Source organism: Zonotrichia albicollis, chromosome 2 (assembly GCF_047830755.1).
Source record: "Zonotrichia albicollis isolate bZonAlb1 chromosome 2, bZonAlb1.hap1, whole genome shotgun sequence".
NCBI lineage: Eukaryota > Metazoa > Chordata > Aves > Passeriformes > Passerellidae > Zonotrichia > Zonotrichia albicollis.
In genome coordinates, this window is record NC_133820.1 from 8,012,074 (window position 1) to 8,027,517 (window position 15,444).

Here is a 15,444-nt window from a genome sequence, read left to right on the forward strand (position 1 = left end):
TTTTGCTGCATCCCCAATCTGCTCTGCTGTGATTTACCTTGTTATTTTATTGCAAGCTCTCTCATGGAGCTCCCAGAATCCCTGAAATTGTTGTACCAGTTATCTCCTAATGTTTGATAACCTCCTCAGCCTCCTCCCCAGGGTCAGAATTTGTCACTCAGGTTCTTGCTCTTGGGATTGGCAGTGCCCTTGGATGTTCCTTTATCCCCACGGAGCCTTGGCCTGAGGGCCCTTTGGTGATTTCTCGTCTGGTAATTATCCCAGGAGAGAACAGGGATGGACAGGATTGTGAATAAGCAAAATGAACAAGTCTGCACATGGTTTAAGCCACTGGGAAAGGATTCACCTGTACACCTGTGTCAGGGACGGGCTGCCATGCCCCACCTCTCCTCTTTGGCCACTCCGGACAGGAATTTAAGAGCTTCTTAATGGAGGGATGCCAGTGAGATAAAGCCCTAAAGAGGATTATTAATAATTATGTATCTTTTTATTTTGTGTCCCTTTTTCCTTCAGGACTGGGCAGCTCAGTATCATGTAGAAATGTTGTACAGATATGCAAGGAATCACTCTGACTGATATCAAATCACACTGCACCTCCTACATTGAGCCTTTTGAAAAAAAATCCCTGGAATTACTCTGTAGGAAATGCTGCAAAAGCTCACTTAAGGTCAATGAAAGCAGTCATAATGCTGTCAGAGTTGCCAAATCCAGCCCAGGACATTTATTTTCTGGCTCCCTTTTGCTTATTCTTTGCCAATTATAAATGCGTTTTTCCCCTTAATTATGGAAAAGTGCAAACGCTTTTATGCTCTCCTGATTTATATATATTTTTAAATTAAATTTTGAAGGACTGTGGTGCTTATGATGAAAGTTAAACATATTTCATATCTTAATAAGCCTATTTTTATATTATGCTGCTTGAACTACAATCATGCTAAGGAATGGAGTGAGGGGAATAAAATTAATGGGTTACTCTTGAAGTAGAAAAAATTATTCATTTTTGATAAAAGATCTTTTTGATAATTTACTCTTGACTTCACTACTTGATTTATCTCATCTTCTCACATTAATTTGTTTTTAATTTTTTTCCCTTATGAGGTTTTTTAGCTCCAGTAACAGCTCTGAGATGGTTGGATTGATGGACTGCAAAATTTAACATTTTTGAACTAAAAAAGAAAAGAGCTTAAACACTTGAGCTAACAAGCAATATAACTTTCATTTAACAAACTAGAAATTCAGCTTTCTAGTGCCTTAAGATGCTGAAATTTGATTAATTAGTTCTCCTACTCCATCTAGAGTAGACATGAGCTAAAGCTTCTTGGCCTCTTCCTTGTTGTGTCATTTTTCCCTCAAAAGTTCCCATTACATCTCCCTAAATCCTCATGAAGGTGGTAGCCTGTGTAACATTATCAGTGCTATTACATCTCAACATTCTCGTGTGTTTTTATCTCATTTGCAGCCTGTTGATGTGCTCTCAGAATGAACTAGGGTGAATTTAGTCAGAATTGGTCAGAATTTAGCAGTCCTTGTTGGGCAGCTATGTTATTTAATGGAGATTACAAATATTATTTTCATTACTGCAGTGATTTTAAGGACCTGAGCTACTTGAAGCAAATGCAGAGAGAATAGAGTGAAAGGAAAAACAAATGAAATGAGAAAAACATAGAGTAATTGGAAACATTGAAATTAACCAGGACAACAAGAGTTTTGATGAAATTATGGACTGTAGTTAGGACTGTGGGTGAATCAGAAGAAGAAAAGGAGGAGGACACTTTCTGAATTAGTTGACTGAAGGTTGACAGGTCATAAATTGAACCTACCTAAATCAAATGGTAAAAATCTTCTATCATATTTTTTTGTCAAAATTTAAAAAATAACCAAAAAAGAAAAAACCCAATTCCCCAAAATACCACAAAAAACCACCAAAAAAAGCCCAAACCAAAAACCACCCCAATCTCCTTTTGACCTGAAAAACCAACCAAAAACAAAAAAAAAAAAAAAAAAACCAACCAACCAAAAAAACTCCCAAAAAAATAGAAAATAAAAAAAAGAACAAAACCTAAATACCAAACCCAAAACCCAAGCACCTGAAGACAGGGAGGAGAGTTAAATTGACTTTGGCAGCTCAGCTGGAGTTATTGAAAGAAGGAAAATCATAGCTTTGTACCCTGGAGAGCTTCCTGCTACTTTGCCCCAGTGCCTGTTTTGTTCTTCCCTCTGTTGTTTTCATCCCCCTTATTCCCTGCCTGTGCCCCAAAACAACACGAGGTGATTCCCAAAGAGCAGCTGAGAGGCACCAGAGCTCCTGCCCAGGCTGGCCAGGGGATGGTCTGCACCAGATGCTGCAGGGAGCAGTTTTAGCTGAGGTGCACAGTCTGTGCCTTCATGGATGATGGATCACGTTTGATCCAGTTATATATAAAATAAGCATTTTCTCCCCTTTACTAATCTCCTGTGTTTGTCTGTGTTGGCAGCAACACAGCACAAATCAATTGAGATTCAATATGAACGCTGGTTCTTTCTTCTTTACCAAGAAATATAACCTGATGTACAACAGTACCGAATATCCCCTCTCTAGAAACATAAATCTGATAGTTTTTAGTAAATTTATCTTGTGCGTTGACTATAAAAGTCACATTGTCCTACTATAATTTTATTTTTTTAGTGTATTCTACTTCTCACTTGTTATCTGAACCAATAAGTTATCAAAATGTATATCAAAGCTGTAATATTTTAAAAATCCTTAGTTTCATCAAGTTCTTGGTCAACAGTTCACATATGTGGCATATCCATCTTTAACATTTTCTTCTTTGAGCACCATAGATGGTGAACTTGGTTTTTGAATGGCTAATATTTAACATAAAGCCCAACTTAAGTTTTTCTGAAGAAACTGATATATTAACTCTGTGGTGTTTAGATACAAATATTTTTTAAAGCTTTGTTACTCAGAATGATTTTTGTTGCTATTTATTAATTATCCCTAATTTGTGTGACTTCCATTCTTATTTAAGGTTGTCTAAGAAAGTATAACTTTTTAGCCTCCCCAGGTGCTTGCAGCCCTCAAATGTTGCATATTCCATTAACAAACACACCTTCTTTTCCACACTTTACCTTTTAGTCAATTATTGGCCAAATACACATTTGCAGTGATTTTTTTGTCCTTCATTGTTAATTAGTAACTGAGCAATCATCGATGATATTCCAATTTTCTGAGCTATTTAGTGGATTGGATTAAAGTATGACATTTAAAGCACCTGCCCTAGATTCTAGGCTCTTCTAGTATATGCTGTGGTTTGAATAATGAATACAAATGTGAAGGAGGGAAAAAAAAAAGCAGGCTGTTCCATATCATAGCTTTTTCAGTCTTGGCTTTTGCCTTTTTAGTCATTTTTCCACTTCCATGAAGGAGAGAGAGGAGCTTTGCAGCTCGCTCTGGAAGGTCAATGGCCCGAGGCTGCTCTGAGCCATGAGGGGAATGAGCCCAGCTCTGTGCCTGCCTGCATGGCAAACCCCGCTCTCTGCTGCTCCTGTGCCTCTGGCCACAGCTGGAGCTCAGAGGGGTTTTCAGATCACAGCAAATGTCTCAGGTAGGGTAACTTTCCCTGCAAACCTCCAGCCAGTGTGTGCATCTCCTGGAAGAGTGGTAGTGGTTTCACAGAAAAGAAAAAAGGGAGAGGAGAAGAAAAAAATCCTCTAGAGTGTGCCCTTTTGCATTATTTTCATAATTCAAGTTAATGAGTTGCATTTTTTAAATTCAGGTTAATATTTAGTGTGTAACATCACCAGAGACAATCCTCGCCATAGAATCAGCACACATTCTCTGTCTGGCCCAAGCCCCTGCTGAATTTTTGCTCCCATTTCCATGGATATCCCTGCCTGAAAACACAGGATTGTAGTTGTCTATAAGAGGGTAGTAGACAGGACTGCCAGGTGAAGTTTGACTCCATGTGGCTGTTATTTTTCAGTGAGTTTTGCCACATGGTCATTTTAAATTTTAAATAACCCTTCAGAAGAAATGTAGGTGTAGGCAGATGTAGGCTCCCCTGGCTCAGGTGCTGAGTTTTGTCTGCTTGTATAGTAGAGGTGGCCTTTGAGTCGTAGTAAAATATCTGTATTGTACTTGAATATCTGTATATAGGCCTTGCCCTGATAAGCCCTGGTTGTTTTTGATGGGCTGAAGCTGTAGCTGGTGAAGATAACTGTGATAAAAGGGGGTGGCTTGGCCAGTCAGGGAGAGCCTGGAAGGAACCCTGAATAAGAAGGAGCCCCATGCAGAAGGAGGAGTCTGTGCTGTGAAGATCTGCAGCCATAAGAAAACACCGAGAGAAGGTATGGGGCTCTAGAAATCTAAAAACAACAGAATGGGACTGTAGAAATATGAATACAACAATTGGTGGCCCCGATGTGATAGAATTAAGGCAGCCAAGAGCTGTGGACAAGCATGGCTTTTGAGCCAGGAGTGTGGATAAGACAGCCAAGAGCTGTAGAAGAACATAGCCTTTGAGTCAAGGAGCTGTGACAGCCAGGAGCTGTGCAAGAATATGGCCTTTGAGCAAATCTCTGTAAAACCTGTTCCTGTAAGTAAATGAAAAGGGGGAAATACAGTAGAGGTGGCCTTTGAGTCCTAGTAAAATATTTGTATTGTATTTGACTATCTGTGTATAGGCCTTGCCCTGATAAGCCCTGGTTTTTCTTGATAGGCTGCAACTGTGATGTCCTTATATGAGCTGCAGCTGTAGCTAGTGAAGATAACTGGGATAAAAGGGGGTGGGCTTGGCCAGTCAGGGAGAGCCTGGAAGGATCCCTGACTAAGAAGGAACCACATGCAGAAGAAGGAGTCTGTGCTGCGAAGATCTGCAGCCATAAGAAAACACCGAGAGAAGCTATGGGGCTCTAGAAATCTAATAACAACAGTATGGGACTGTAGAAATATGAATACAACGTGCTTGGACAGCATCTTTTGTCAGCTCTCTAGGATCTGCCCCTGTGCTGCTGGCAGGAGCACAGAAGGGTCTGGTTCCACCAGTAAAAATCTGTTAATCTACATTGGACTGGAGTTTTTGCAAATCTTTAACAAACTTTCCAACCCTGTGCAGTCTATTATGTCCACCCACTTACTGAAATCCATCCTAGTCAATGAAAGGGACTCTGCGTTTCATGGGAACAGGTCTGGGCTGCCTTGCTTGGCTTCGTGTAAATCTCCATAGGCTCCTGATGGAAACAAGCAGATCCATTGCTCCTTAAACTGCCGGGGAAGGAATCCACACATTGTTAGGCACAGACAATATTGGTAGATTAGCAAGCAGGAGCACCTTGTCACTTGAACTGAAGAGGTATGAAGAATTATCTGGTTTTGAATAGATTGACTTTGTTTTCTGCTTCTCTAGTGGCTTCATTTTCCAGGTAATGCTGTCACTTGACCCAATTCCCACATATAAGCACTCTGAATAACCAAAAAATTCATATTCATCTGCCATTGTTTTGTTTTTTTTTTTTTTTACTTATTGTATACCCAGACTTAATAAAAGAGAAGAATGCATTTCAAAATATTTTTTTTTCTCACAATTTTAGACAACCAAAGCAGTTACTGAAAATTTTCCAGGTGTACAGTGTGTTAGTGAGAGCTGTATTTGACCCTAACGTCAGGAGTATTGTTGGAAAAGAGTGAAATGGTAAACAACAAAAGAAAAGTCTCCAATATCAGGTGTGTCAAAAGGGTATGAACGGGCTGGATTTAGATCTTACAGTTTTGAGTTTTGAAATGTTGACTTTTACAAATGTTGAATTTTGAATGAAATTCATATTGCATTTTACAAATGTTTGCCTCATGCATTTTTGATGATCACATGCAGTCAGAGTGCTTACCCTTAATAGATATCCTGGCTTTAAAACAAGTCATGTGTAAGAAATACCCTATAAATTTATAAATGAAATGAGCTTGTGTTTGTTGGTTGTACAGTGGCAGACTCATTCTTGCCCAGTGAAAACTACAGACAGAAAATGTAACCTTCCCACCACCAGTTCAGCTTCCCCAGTTTTTTAGAAGCCCAGAGAAAGTGACATTTGTTTTCAGAAAAGAAAATATTTGCATTGTAAAGATTGCAGCAAATTGTTAAAGCATTAGAATAATGTCTGGTTTTTTTGGTTTTTTTTTTCTTCATTTACTTATTCTCTTTTAATATTGCTCATTTTGTGGTTTTATGGGGTTTTACTTTGGGGGAGAATTATTTAAAAAACCATGTCTTAAGGTTTGTGTTGGGGTTTTTGGGGTGTTTTTTTCTTTTTTTTTTCTTCTATACATTTACAGGGTTCCTTCTTTGTTTTCTAAGAGGTGGTGTTGGTTAGACTTTCATTTTTACCTAATGACTGTGGGGAAAAGTGGCATCTGAAAAATCAGGCTGGTGTTTGTTTCCTGTGTGCTCATCTGTTCCTGCTGTGCAGGCTTCACCTGGATACATAATCCTTTTAGCAGTGCAGGAGATTATGAAGCTACAGACAAGAGATTATGGCTCCAGGTGAGGGATAAGCAGCTGATCAAATGAATGAAGGAGAAAAAGAGATTGTTTCAAGGCAAATATTCCCTACTAATTAGGGCTAGGCAGAAGAATTGAGAAGAAATGTGATTAGTAGTCTCTCTGTCTGTCTCAATAGGATTTATTTTTTTTCCCAAGGAGTATGCCTTAAAATTTTCACAAGGAGTTTAATCAATTCTTCAGGAGACCAGAATTACCTGTACACCAGTATCACACTCTTGTGTCAGCTTTGTGAGCATCTTTTCTGTCATTACTGATATATGTTTGCTTTAAGCTCCCTTTATAGCAGAACTTCCCAAGGACCAGGAGGAAGGATCTGTCAAGGGTGAGTGGCCAATGATTTCCATGACTTTGCTTCCAGAAATTCACATCCCCACCTCATTCTGCAGCATATTTCTGGATTTTATTTGTCTTGGAAAACACTGAGTGAAATAGAAACCCAGCAAAACTCTTCCTCACTGCAGGATCACTCCTATCAATTTATGAAGATGTGGTAGCCCAGAGTAGCAGCCAGTGCAGCCAGGTCTTTAAAATGTTTAGCACTTTCTCCTTGTCCACAGAAAACCTTTCACGTCTTGTGTAAAACAAAGAGCAAACTGAAACACTAATTAGATAAATAGTGCTAGAGCTACTGCTTTCCCCACATCCTATCCCTGAGAGGAACACATCAGAACTGAGGCAGCTTTCTGCTAGTTTTACCTGGCACCTCTGGGTTCTGCTGCAATCCAAATATTTGGGTTTTTTCTGAAGCATTTAGTCATGGCTTCCCTTCCCTTTATCTTTGCAGGAAGTCATGACCACAGTTGGAAATCAGTGGATTTTTTTGCTGAAATTAACACAATTTGCAAATAGAAGCAAAGTGAAAAATGCAGGCTTAATTTCATGTTATCCCAAGTTGGTGTTTGAACTTCTGCAGAGCAGTCACAAGGTTATTTTGTTCCCAGTTCTTCAGAAAATTGCACCAGAAATGGGAAATACTTATCTCCACTCAAATGCAAATGCCAAAATGAGGGTGGCATGACTTGTCCAGTCTCCTAATGTGTAACTGGTGCAGCTGAGAAGAAAACAGAGCTGTCCTGTTCTGACCCCAAACCCTGCTCCATGCCACATTGTTGGGACCAGAAGATTGTTTCTCTGTGCTTTTCATATTCTTTGAAAAGAATAAAAAAACCCTGGAATAGCAACAAAGCCTGGCTCAAAGACAGCATATGAGTTAAGTACAGAGAGAAAGAATGATTTATTGTGTGAACTGTGTTGTCGACTCAGAAAACCTCACAAATTGCTTCCCAATGTCTATGTGCAAGACTCAATTAAATGCAGGTAATTAAAAGCTCTTTCACTGAACTGACAAAACAACTTCCCTACCTGTGGAGACATTGCTTCTGAAAAGAAATTACCAGGTCCCAAACATGCTTGGGATTAAAAGAAGAAAGTGGCTAAGCATTTTCATGTCTTTAAAAAGGACATTTTTGATTTACTTGTGATAGGCGTGCTATTTTACAATAATTTTATTTAAATTTTATTTTAATAATAAAATTCTGACATATTCTACAGAAAATAACAGAACAGAGAGAAGAAATTCAAAATACTGGGTTCTTTTAGGGATGATTTAAAGTTTTGCCACCTCCTACAGCTGTCTGAATAAGTGCACTCGACATACAATAGACCACATGATAGCAGAGAAAATAATTTGCAATTAAATTAGGTGGCCCATGCAGTCTAATATATTCATCCTTGAAAAAAATATATGGATGCTAACACTTGAGTCAGGATTTAAATCTGACAGTTGTGCTATTAATAATCAAATTCATTAAGAAAGGTATCTGTAATATATCTAATTAATTGACTGTTGCACAATACTAGTCTTTTCCTTTTGATGTTTTTGAAGTCAGCCAGTATTTATAGCAAAAAAGTGCTGCTAGGGACTTTTAAGCTGCAATTAATAATTGTTATGTCCCATCATTTAAAAGACTTGTCCCATCAATATGTTTCTTCTGTTTATGGCTTATGAGTCTGGTAATAATTAAAAGGAAGATGGTGGAAAGTAAATTAAATTCTACATTATAGAGATATTAATAGGAAAAAAAATACACATTTTACAATTAACAACAAAGGAGTCAAGCAATTCTTTAAAAAATGAGAGCTGTGCTTCTACTGAAATATATGAAAGACATAAAATTGGAATTTTAAATCAAAATTGAACCAGGTTGAAGGCTAAAAGAATAGTTTCCAGGTGCTGTACAGATGCAAAGGCAAAGGAGTGGAGCATGGAAGTGACGTTTTCAAGGTCAGAGTTGGTGGCAGTGCTGCAAATGCATGACTGAAATCAGGAAATTTTCTGAAAAAAGAAAAAAAAAAAAAATCTGTGTTTTGCTCTCTCTCATGCACTGATGCTGACTTCTGGTCCTTCCCTTGTTAAGCACATGTGAGCCCAGCTGCTTCTCAAAACTGTACATCTGGTCACAGCCTCTGCTAGTTCAAAAGGTAAATATTTGAGAAGAGCACCTTTCCTGAGATAACTTCAGCACAATCAGGTAAGCTGCACTGATGTCTGTTCCCCCAGCTGTTCCTTGGGCCCTAAAGCTGAGCATTGAAAGACATTTTTCCTGCTCTGAGGCAGAAGCTCAGGCTGTGGGTTCTGCTGATGGCCTTCCTCCATGCCTGGATTCAGCTGCACCTCAGCCTGCTGATGGACAGTCCTTCCTTCATTGTTTTTGTATAAAAAAATGCTCTCCAGTTATTTTAATCTAAATTATCTTGATGCTGATACTGTAGGGAGAAAACCATCTGGTTTCAGAGGGTGGAAAATGCTTCACTGCTCCTGTGTGGTAGCTTCTTCTGGTGAGATGGTGCTTCCTCAGTGATACAAACAGTTGTTTGATAATTTTCTTTTATCTTTGTCCTCCTAAGCCTTATCTTATGTGAGTACTGATATTCTAGATGCTAATCTTTCTTCACAAGCTTCTTAATGTTACTTTCTTTTGCTGTACCACTGAAGGCGTCAGTCCCCCAGGCAGAGATGAGAAAAGAGCCAACCCAAAGGTCTTTGAGAGAGTTTTCAAGGTTCACCTTACACTGCCCTTCTGGATGCCAGAGTACTGCCCATCAAAGATGTGCTGCCAGCTGAGTCATTTTGTTCCCCACAATATTTTTTGCTGTAACGTTTGAATGTTTTTCAATATTTTATTTAAGTTCTCTGACCTTGGGGAAGTTTCACAGCCCTTTGACAAGCAGCCTGAGAAACCAACACCCAGTTCACTTGCTAGTTTTTCCATTATTTTGCTCACTTCAGAGCATGAAATGGGTTCCACCATCTTCTGGCAAACATTTATATAGAAACATTTATCTCCACACTTTTTTCACTCCATCCCCTGGGTTTCTACATGGGCATGGAGAGCTTGCATAGTTTGGCTGAGAAAGTTACTGCCCTCAGCTGCAGAGTGTAAATCAGCAGCTACTTCCATTTACACTGGAGTTCTGCACTGTAAACTATGTGGCTCAAGGTCTGCCTGCTGATCAGCTGAAACATCTTCTCTGCAGCGGCAGAGTGAAAAAATTAACTGTGAACTGCCTGAAAATAAAACATCGTGTTTGTAATTAAAGCCCCCTTTTTATTTTCTTTGCTGAGTAAATCTAGATGATTTTTCTCTCCTTAGTGACACATTCATTACAGAATTACTGTGGTGATTTGAGGAGCAGCAGCTGAGATTATTATGAGTTCTTCTGGAATTGGTGGGACACAGGCAGAATAAAGCAGGAGCTTTCGGTCCAGCAGCATTTAGTATCTGGAGGAGGCAGATTGATGCTCCTTGCTGTTGCTGGCTGTCTCATTCTGTATGTGTCTGGCACCTCAGGGCAATTGCTTTGGATTAGAGATGGCACTGAGCAGGCAAAGGAGAAATGGCACTTTGTGTACGGTGAGAGAGCTCCTCACAACAGCCCTTTGAACCAGCTCATTTGTTCTAGCCGCTGGCTGGGACTCCTGTGACTTTATCTGGTACATGCAGGCATGAAAAAGGAGAAAAAAAAATGAAAGAAAGAGGCTACTTATACTCAAGGTTGTGCAGGTTTGGTCTGTGGGCCAGTTTTTCAGCGTGTGAGTTGTGTTATGAGCATTTGTTTATCCAGGCAGGTATCTCTTCACCTGTGTGCTCCTTCTGCTAACCAGGAATAATGGGCACTCTCTGCCAGGGCCCAGACACACAACTGCACTGTTGTTTTATTCTTCTGCAGTGGGCTTTGTTTGTGGTTTGTTTCTCCAAGTGGCCTGCTGCACACTGAGTAGCTTAAGCTGCCATTATCTGTGACTAGCAGCAGTTATTTGGATAAATGAAATCATTGTATTTGCCTTATTGGCAGCGTGGTGGGTGGAAAATCTAATGGCCTCGTTTGCTGGAGCATTTTGGCTTTCACTTTTAGCTTCATGGGGCCTCTATCATCCATTAGCTTCACTTGTTAATGCTCTCAATATTTACTCTGGTTCTTAAATAACTGTTTTACATAAGAATGTAAGATAAAGCCAACAGGAGCATTTTAATGTTCTGATTATGTTATTATTTAGGAGAAGAAAAAACAAACTGATGGCTGAATTCTGAACCTTGCAACTTGTAGTTAATTAGCAAAATCCCCTCAGCTGGTGGTGTGGGCTGATGGCAAAAAAAGTTGTGATGGATTGTTAAAGGGTGAGAAGGATGGTTTGTTCCTACAGAGGAGAAAAAAATTACCTACATGTGGTGCACCTAATTTTCTTTCTTGAATAAATAGCAGAGGATGCAACTATGATTATCCATCTTCCTATACAGATGAACATTTTAACATTAGGAAGGAAGCTTTTATTCTTAAAGGAATATTTAGACATGTTTCTCTTCTATATTGACAAAACAACTCAGATTTAGGAGTTTTCTTATGTGACTTTACCTTTTACCTCTGAACCACTAATAGAAAATTTTACATGAAATGTGGATGTTGCTCATTTTGTAGATAAAAAAAAAACTTTCCCATCTTTTAAATTCCTCTTCTCTTTGTGTTGTGTTTACCTGAAGATGTTTATATGAATCTATAACTTCTCCCTTGCAATCCTCTTTGTTACAGGTGTGGTCACTTGTAAGCCTGTCAGGAAGGACTGGATAAGGGATAAGCACTAAGTTAGCCTGATATTCCCCCAAAAGTTAGGTCTGATATTCCACAGACTGTTACAGGAGGGGAAAACTTGATGAATAAAATGCATTTTCAAGGATTTTTCCATTTTAGATTCATATTTATGAAATCTTTCTTAGTGGTTTCTTTGCTTTTGAAATATTCATGTTTCACTGCTGCAGAAGACTTTTGGGCCTGTGTTTTCTTTAGCCTTTCTCATGTCAATTTTCCACAGCTCCTTCAGCAAGATCCTTTTTGGTTTTCTGCATTCTGTGGTTGGCTTCAGATCAGGAATTTTGTTTTGGATAGTAAAGAATATTTAGTTAGCTTGGAATTTCTCCACATTTTGAATCAGGAGAGCTGTAAATATGCAATTTACAGGATGATGCAATAACTAGATTTTAGATTTTTAGAAGAAGCAAGGCGAATTTGAAGCTAGAATATTTTCTAGGTTTGCATTCCGTGATATTTCATTTTTACTTGTTCTCTGTAATTAGTGGAAATCTGATGTCATTTTTCATATTGTGGGATGGAGCAGCAAATGGGATGGAGAAGGATTTCTCTCACTGGGGTTTTAGACCTCTAGTCTATCTTAGACCTGTAAATTCAGCTGAGATCAGGTACACTCTGAATAAACCTCCACTTTTGTGCTGCTATGAAAGTCTGTTTGACCAGCTGTCACATACCCTGTACATTATAGTTTTAAATCATGTTTAAAAAACTCTTCAGGGAACAGCAGTGGCATGCACATATATATATATATATATATGTATGTATATTTATGTGCATATATATATATATATGAAGCGTGAATCTAGATTGTTTTTAAGCAAAAAATTTGGGTTACGAATATTTTTTTTTTGTTATTTTAAATATGATTACTATAAAAAAACCAGTCAATTTTTGCGGTCAACATTCTGGTTTTGTTGGATATATATGGATTTGTGGTTGTGCCTTCTGAGTCCAGATTGGTTTAAAAGTTTGATTATGTGAAATGGGTCACAATTTTCAGGAATCAGCCAGGAAATAATGAGGAAATGAAAAGTGCACCTGATTTTACCTTTGATTAGATATTTTACTGTTTGTAGGCAGAAGGAAGCAGCTCCCTGCAATAACCTAGAATAGCAGAGAGAATCAGGTACTTCCAATATTATTAAGTCCCTTGGTGCTAATCCTTTAAGCACCCTGCAGCAGATTGGGAAGTTGATCTAACCTTTGCTGTCAGTACCTATCAACCAACCTTGCACTCAGTAAATGAATGAGCTGAGCAGGGACAGTGCTGCAAACTCACTGTTTATTTCATGTTCTTGCAATAAGTGGTGTCTCATTTCAAATTCACAGTTATGTGGTGTTGCAGAATCTGGTTTGAGGTATGTTTTGGGTGTTTTATGTGTTTTTTTGCCTTTTTTTTGTTTCAATTCCACAGTCTTTTCAAAAGGCAAAAAACACCCTCAAAATTGTGTGGTTTCTTTCACTGTTTCAAAAGTTGTTAAAGATTTTTATTTCAAACCAAGTACTTGAACTTTCTGTATGGCTTGGAGTTGCCAGCACTAAAGGAAATCTGTATCTCTGTTGTTAAAATTTAAAGATCTCTTGCGTCACGATCCAATAAATGATTTTGTACCCTACCTAAGCTGCTCTAAAATTGGAGGACAGAAAGACCTGAAATAGAGCAATGAGAGTTTTGGTAATTGCCCTTGACCTTTTCTGCACAGCCAAAACAAGTGCTCTTTAACCTTTGTGTGATAGAAGAGGCTGCTGCCCTTTTTCACACCCCAGAGTGTGTGCTAGAGGTTATCAGGAGTTCTGTAGCTCCTCCAAGTCTTTTGAGAGATGATCTTTTGAGACATACACTGTAAAACAATAAGCCAGGTAAAATGAGACACAAGAACAGGAGTGCAGAGCACAGAATAACTGTCCTGATGCTGGAAGGGCTGTGAATATGTACCTATATTATTTTAGTGGAGTACTCAAGGTGGCTAGAATTCTTTGTTGTTTTGTTTTTTTTTTTAGTGTAGCCAAGATTTCTATGTTCATGAACAAGTCTTTATTTCTCCAGGCTTGATTTAGCTTCCATCACATGATAAAGGTATCTGGAGGAAGAGTGATCACAGAGAAGGTTCCCCAGACCTGATACATATCCCTGTATTATGATGTGAAGGTCAAAGTCTTAATTGATTCCCTACCTGAGGAAAGCAGACCCTTACTTGTCCTTCCCCATGAGAGTTTCCTAATTGTGAAGCTGGAGGCTAGATTGGCCAGCATTTGAAAAAAAATGTGAAGGATTTTAGGATTGTCTCCTCAGCCCTGTGATAAGGGCACTCCCCGGGCAAAGAGAGGACTGAAGATTGATCCATGCTTCCCATATCCAGTGCAATCCTAATTACTGCACTGCTATGACACATTTATCATCACTCTTCCCCATCCACCATCTCTGCTGAGTGTTTCACATGACAAGGAGCAAGCTGAGAATGCCAGCCCTGTCACTGCATGCCTGGTCTAGAGAGGGACAAAGGCATGGTGATGCTTATTTATTTTGTCCATGAATAAAATGCTCTGCTCCTTGGTTGTTATGAAAAAAAAAAAAAATAGCAGCACGACTTCCACTTCTATTTCTAGTGTTTTTTTTAAAAAGGAAAGTGCAAGTTGCCTGCCTTTGTTAAAAAGGTTCCCCAGTCCTGCAGGGCTGTGGATCCTGACTGAATAAAAACAGCTAACATAGATCACACAGCCTGAGAAGGATGAAATTTTAAGCACTTCTCTCTTCCACATTTCCTTCTAGCTAGTTTAGATGATCTTTGAATTATATAGGAACTCAGAGCTTAAAATAGGCCTTCTGTAAATTTTGTGGAAGGATGTGGGTGTCGCAAAGCCAAGCATCACCATGTTTTAGTCCTGTGTAGTGCTGGACTGCAGTGACAATGCTGGCATTCTCAGCTTGCTTTTCTGTCTTGTGAATTATTTTAGTGGAGCCAGTGGATAAGAATGAGTAATTATGGAGGTGTCATAGCAGCACCATAATTAGGATTGCATTGAGCTTTGCAGTTAAATTTTACGCCTAATGCTCCCCTGCTGTCCCCCATCAGTGCACCACATTTGAAGTACAGCTACAATTAAACCATCATAAAACAGAGTACACAACTAGACAAAATGATTAAAAGGAACCTGAATCCATGTGCTCTTAGTCTGGAATGACTTTCTTATGACATTGGGTGTTCTTGCTGTAGGTTGTAGATTTCTGAGCACTTCAGTTTGGTAATTTCTCACTCTGCCCCTCTATTAATATTATAGTATGTCACCTTGGGCCCTATTATTTGTCCAATTGCAACATCCACTATGACAGAATAGAACTATAAATATTCTTGGCTCTGTTTATGCTTGAATAGTTCAACATGCCTCAGATGCCTAGGCACAGTTTGTGAGCACAGCTATATAATAATCCATAGGATATAAAGCCAGTTCTCCCTTTGAAATATACATTGGGGTTTGTTTTCTTTAGCTTGGATATTCACATCAGTGTTGTTTTCCAGGAAGCAGGCAGAACATGAATGGAAAAGTCTCACTGTGCTGTTGAAGCCCAGAACACCTGCAAAAAACTGCTGGAGTTTGAAATAACCCCGGGGTATTTTTGCCTTGCTCTTCTTTTACATAGCATTTGTTCATTTCTTTTTTCCTGTGGTATTCTGCATAAGGCATGAGGTAGCATCCATCTGGGAGAATACAGGCAAGAGGGAATACATGGCTTAATTTGGGGGTTTAAAAACTAAATGAAACA

At 38.9% G+C, this 15,444-nt stretch overlaps 1 long non-coding RNA gene across 1 annotated transcript in view; it reads left to right on the top strand.

Annotated features, from left to right (window-relative positions):
* The first annotated feature begins 13,117 nt into the window (after positions 1-13,117).
* The window catches only part of LOC113460109 (uncharacterized), a 74,991-nt gene continuing 72,664 nt past the window's right edge, over positions 13,118-15,444 (top strand). Inside the window, exon 1 of the long non-coding RNA XR_012578075.1 lies at positions 13,118-15,291. This is a non-coding gene — a long non-coding RNA (uncharacterized LOC113460109). The remainder of the gene's footprint in view (positions 15,292-15,444) is intronic.